Source organism: Vicugna pacos, chromosome 15, assembly GCF_048564905.1.
Source record: "Vicugna pacos chromosome 15, VicPac4, whole genome shotgun sequence".
Taxonomy (NCBI): domain Eukaryota; kingdom Metazoa; phylum Chordata; class Mammalia; order Artiodactyla; family Camelidae; genus Vicugna; species Vicugna pacos.
In genome coordinates, this window is record NC_133001.1 from 4,277,619 (window position 1) to 4,283,997 (window position 6,379).

The 6,379-nt window shown below is 35.6% G+C and overlaps 1 pseudogene; it reads left to right on the forward strand.

The window, feature by feature from the left end:
• Positions 1-1,283: 1,283 nt before the first annotated feature.
• LOC140685987 (elongation factor 1-alpha 1 pseudogene) lies at positions 1,284-3,561 on the forward strand (annotated as a pseudogene).
• Positions 3,562-6,379: the final 2,818 nt, after the last annotated feature.

The following is a 6,379-nucleotide window of genomic DNA, read 5'->3' on the forward strand; positions in this document are numbered from 1 at the left end:
TCTCTCCTGTTAAATTTATTCTGAAATGAGGTAAGAAATAACTGTTATAATAACTAGGTATATACCCTGTGCCCATCTGAACAGATTTCATTTATCTTTGTACCTCTTTTCTCATTTCCTAAATGATATGAGAAGTGTTGATCAGAAGACAGAATAATCAAAATGTACATCTGTTTTATTGATTCCCACAAACTTTACATATACCTCATAAAGGAAATTCTATTAATGCAGATACATTTTGCTTTGTATTTCAGGTTTTGCTCATTTTTTTAACTGAAGTGTAGTCAGTTACAATGTGTCAATTTCTGGTGTACAGCATAATGTCCCAGTCATGCATATATATACACATATATTCATTTTCATATTCTTTTTCATTAAAGGCTATTACAAAATATTGAATATAGTTCCCTGTGCTATACAGAAGGAATTTGGTTTTAGCTTTTACTAATTTAATAGAACTTTATAAAATTATGTTGTCCAATGTCATTTTTGCTATAACTTCCATTATTAGTTTTGCTAATGAGTCAGTGATTCTTTAAACCAGATAGACTTCAGCATAAATATTTCAAGATTTTTTTACCTGTGTAGATCTAACATGTACAACTTGAGGATTTTATATACAAATATTGTGAAATGATCAAGCTAATTAACATGTTTCTCACCTCACATAGTTATCTTTCTGTGTCTGTGGTGAGAATACTTAGAATCTAGCCTTTTGGCAAATTTCAATTATATAGCAGAGTATTATTATCTGTAGTCACCATGCTGTACATTAACTCTCCAGACTTATTCCTCTTCTATAACTGAAAACCCCTTAACCAAAATCTCCTCATCTATTTCTCCCCCCGGTCCCTGGTAATAATCATTCTGCTCTCTATGTCTACGAGTTTCACAGTTTTAGATTCCACTTATAAGTGCATATACACAGTATTTGTTTTTCTGTGACTTATTTCACTGTCTCTCAGGTCCATATACGTTGTTGTAAAAGCAGAATTTTCTTCCTTTTAAAGGCTGTATAGTAGTCCACTCCTATATGTATATACTACATATAGTAGTGTGCATGTATATACCACATTTTCTTTATTCATTCATCTGTCAGTGGACATTGAGCTTGTTCCCATACCTAATGTGAAAAGTGATACAATAAACATAAGAATACAGGTATCTCTTTGAGATATTGATTTCAATTCCTTCGGAAAAATAGCCAGGAATGGGAACACTGGGTCATAAAGTAGGGTTGGTTTTTTTTTAATTTTTGAGAAAACTCCATACTGTTTTACAAAATGGATGCACCAATTTATAGTTCCACCAAAAGTATGTGTTTCCTTTTCTCTAAATCCTTACCAGCATTTGTTATATTTTGTGGAGCTTTTTGTAAACAATAGCCATTCTAATAGGTGTGAGATGATGCCTAATTGTAGTTTTGATTTGCATTTCCTTGATGATTAGTGCTGTTGAGCAATTTTTAATAAACCTTTTGGCCCTATGCCTATCTTCTTTTGTGAAATATCTATTCAGGTCGCCCATTTTAAAATCAGTATTTGGTGGTGGTTATTGTTGAGTTTTACAAATTTCTCATATATTTTAGATATTAACACCTTCAGGTATTTAATATACAAATATTTTCTTGCATTCCATAGATTATCTTTTCATTTTTAAAATATTTCCTTGACTGTTCAGAAGATTTTAGTTTGATGTAGCCCCACTTGTTTATTTTTACTTTATTGCCTATTCTTTTGATGTCACATCCAAAAAATTCATTGCAAAGACCAAAGTCAAGGAAGTTTTTTGTTATATTTTTCCTAGGAGTTTTATGGTTTCAGTCATTAAACACTGAAGTCTTTAATCATTCTGAGTTGATTTTTGTGTATGGTGTAAGATAAGGCAAGAGTTCAAAGACTTTGAAAAAATTTTTGCATGTGGATACCAGTTTTCCCAAGGACCATTTATTGAAGAGATGATCTTTTCTCTATTATGCACTCTTGGTGCACTTGTTAAAGATTCGTTGACCAAACTTTTTCACAATGGGTTTGCCACCAGGACACAAGTGTCAGGAAAACCACCACTAAATCTAAGCCAAACTGGGAAAGGAGAGGACTCACATCAACATTGTGGTCATCGGACATGTAGATTTGGGCAAGTCTATCACCACCAGCCATCTGATCTACAAATGTGGTGGCATCGACAAGAAAACCATCAAAAAGTTCGAGAAGGAGGCTGCCGAGGTGGGAAAGGGCTCCTTCAAGTATGCCTGGGTCTTGGACAAACTGAAGGCAGAACGTGAGTGCAGTATCACCATTGATACCTCCCTGTGGAAATTCGAGACCAGCAAGTACTACATGACCATCAGTGCTGCCCCAGGACACAGAGACTTTATCAAAAACATGATTGCAGGCATATCTCAGGCTGACTGTGCTGCCTGATTGTGGCTGCTGTTGTCGGTGACTTTGAAGCAGGGATCTCCAAGAATGGGCAGCCCCGTGAGCATGCCCTTCTGGCTCACACTCTGGGTGTGAAACAGCTAATCATTGGTGTTAACAAAATGGATTCCACTGAGCCACCCTACAGCCAGAAGAGAGATGAGGAAATTGTTAAGGAAGTCAGCACATACATTAAGAAAATTGGCTACAACCCTGACACCATAGCATTTGTGCCAATTTCTGGCTGGAATGGTGACAACATGCTGGAGCCAAGTGCTAACATGCCTTGGTTCAAGGGATGGAAAGTCACCTGTAAAGATGGCAATGCCAGTGGAACCATGCTGCTTGAGGCTCTGGATTGCATCCTGCCACCAACTCAGCCAACTGACAAGCCCTCACATCTGCCCCTCCAGGACATCTACAAGAGTGGTGGTATTGGTACTGTCCCTGTGGGTCGAGTGGAGACTGGTGGTCTCAAACCTGGCATGGTGGTCACCTTTGCTCCAGTCAATGTTACAACTGAAGTCAAGTCCGTTGAGATGCACCATGAAGCTTTGAGTGAAGCTCTCCCTGGGGACAACGGGGGTTCAACATCAAGAACGTTTTTGTCAAGGATGTCCGTCGTGGCAACGTGGCTAGTGACAGCAAAAATGATCCACCGATGGAAGCAGCTGGCTTCACAGCTCAGGTGATTATCTTGAACCACCCGGGCCAGATCAGTGCTGGATACGCACCTGTGCTGGATTGTCACACACCTCACATTGCTTGCAAGTTTGCTGAACTGAAGGAGAAGATTGACTGTCATTCTGGGAAAAAGCTGGAAGGTGGCCCCAAGTTCTTGAGATCTGGTGAGGCTGCCATTGTTGACATGGTTCCTGGCAAGCCCATGTGTGTTGAGAGCTTCTCTGACTATCCTCCTCTGGGCCATTTTGCTGTCCATGACATGAGACAGACGGTTGCTGTGGGTGTCACCAAGGCAGTGGACAAGAAGGCAGCTGGAGCTGGCAAGGTCACCAAGTCCGCCCAGAAAGCTCAGAAGGCTAAATGAGTATTATCCCCAGTACCTGCCGCCCCAGTCTTAATCAGTGGTGGGAGAACGGTCTCAGAACTGTTTGTCTCAATTGGCCATTTAAGTTTAATCATAAAACCTTCAGAAGGAAAGGAGAATGTTTTGGGGACCATTTGTTTCTTCTGTGTGTGCGGCAGTTTTAAGTTATTAGTTTTTTAAATCAGTACTTTTTAATGGAAACAACTTGACCAAAAATCTATCACAGAATTTTGAGATCCATTAAAATAAAGTTTAATGAGAAAAAAAAAAGATTAGTTGGCCATATGTGTGTGAGATTTTTTTTCTTGACTACTTTTTTCCTTTGGTCTATGTGTGTGTGTTTATACCAGTACTAAGCTGTTTTGATTACTATAATTATTACCATGTAATATTATTTGAAGTAAGGAAGTTTGCTATCTCCAGCTTTTGTCTTCTTTCTTAAGATTGCATTGGCTATTTAGAATCACTTGTGGTTTCATTTAAAATTTAGAATTTTTTTTACTATTTCTATGAAAAATGCCACTAGAATTTTGATAAGGCTGCATTAAATCTGTAGATGCCTTTGGGTAGTATAGACATTTTCACAATAATAATTTGTCCAATTCATCATCATGAATATATTTCTATTTTCTTGTAAATTCTTCAGTTTCTCTCATCAATGTCTTATAGTTTTCAGTGTACAGACTGTTCACCTTCTTGATTGAATTTATTTCTGTTTTATTGTTTCTGATGTTACTGTAAATGAGATTTCTTTTTATAATGGTTTATTGTTAGTGCACAGAAAAACAACTGAATTTTATATATTGATATAGTTAGTATTCTTCAACATTACTGAATTTGTTGATCAGTTCCAATAGCTTAATAGTAGTTTTTTTTTAGGGAAAACATTTATAATCAGTCATCTGCAAACAGAGACAACTTTACTTCTTACATTATAATTTGTATGCCTTTTAAAAAATTGCCTAAATTTCTCTGGCTGGGAATTCCGGTACTATTTTGAATAGAAATGTCAGGAGTAAGGATCTTTGTCCTGTTCCTAATCTTAGATGATGAGCTTTGTTGGGTAAAGTAGTGCTTGTTAGTAAGTTTTTTTTTTCTCTTTGAACACTTTGAGTATATCATCCCATTATCTTCTGATAAGCAAGGTTTGGGCTGAGAAATTCATTTATTAGTCTTTTGGATATACCCTTTTATGTGACAAGTTGCTTTTCTCTTGTTGCACAAAATTCTCTGTCTTTAATTTTCTTTGTCTTTAACTTTTGACATGTGATGTATCTGAAAAATTTTTGATGTACAGTCTATTTGGGGTTCTTTGGGCACAATGGATTTGGATGGTCATTTCCTTCCCCAGATGTGGGTAGTTTTCTGTTATTATTTCTTTAAATAATTTCTCTGACCCTGTCTATTTCTCTTAGACAAAGGTGCAGCATTTTGATTTTTAATGAATTTTCTAATCTTGCTTTTTGTTAGTAATTGAAAAGTAACTGGAGTATCTATTGACTTTCCTTTTTAGCTTTATTTAGGCTTTTTTTCCCCCCTTAGGGAATTCTATTAAATGCATGTAAGTTAAAATCTCTAACTGTTCTGGTGGACCCTGACAAAGAGTTTTGGAGAGAACAATGAAAGTCTTAGGTATGTACAGAATGCAATATTACATCTTCTCATGTGTCCATTGTTTTGTTCATTTTGCTTAACTGAAGTTAGTGGGGTTTTGATACTTCAACTGACATTAACTGTCTTGAAATATCATGTATGTGAAACTTTTGAAAATTGTAAAGCACTATATACAATTTAAAGAATCTTTCATTCAATAAAAAAGTTTTAAAAAATAAAGTATTGAAATTCTAATTAGTTTTGAATGGTCTGAAAGGTTCTTCAGTGTGGGTGGAGCTTATCTGGGTATTTGCAGGTAAGCTCAAATACAAGCAAATAAATTGTCACATATTTATTACTACTTAATTTATTAAATTAAAAATTGGTTGAGCCTACAATATAATTGTTTTCTTTTCTCTGCTGTTTACAGTAATATAATGCCCTGAGCTTATTTATTTGGTCAAGGGCTAATTGATTTAACAGGCTTGGGATATCAATCTTAGATTATATAACCCTAAACAATAAATAATCTTGGAGAAATATTCTTGGGATATCAAACCTATGGAGAATAATTTTGTCCTGTTTTAAGAATGTTAAACATAATGCAGTGTTTTATGTAACAGTGAAATCTAATCCCGTATCTCCCAAACCCTAATTAAGAAGTTTTGAACAAGTAACTTTTTCTATGTGCCTTGGTTCCTCCATTAGTAAAAAGAGGTAACATAATAACATCTAGATTATTGGCCCGACATGAAGGTTACAGAATATAATATACGCAAATTTTGTATCACAGAACTTAGCAAAGAGTCAAATTTCAATTATATTAAATATTATTAGTCTAAACCATTATAACAATTTGCTAAGAGATTAATAAATGAATGCTGAACCACTGTGACAGCAGCAACTTTTCTCCTTTTTCTGTAGGAGGTATCCTTAATATTCTAGGATAGTGTTTTTCTACCATAACTGTACATAAGAATCACCTGGGGAGAGTAAACATACTCCTTAGACCATTCCTTGAGATAGTCTGATACAATTCATCTGGGGATGAGGCAAGATCTTCAGAATTGTTTAAAATTCCCCAGATAATTGTAATGTGCAGTCAAGATTCAGAACCACTCCTGTAAAGAATCAGAAACCCCATATGTTAAGGACAGTCTGCTTATAAAAATTATTGATCATGAGAGTTTAAATGCAGTTTTTTAGATGAAATGGACAATCTCAACTGCACATTCATGTAACGAAGTGGACATTTCACAGTAACAGATTTAGCACTGTGATTTCATCTGCTTATGTTCAACTCTAAAAGCTCTAAAAG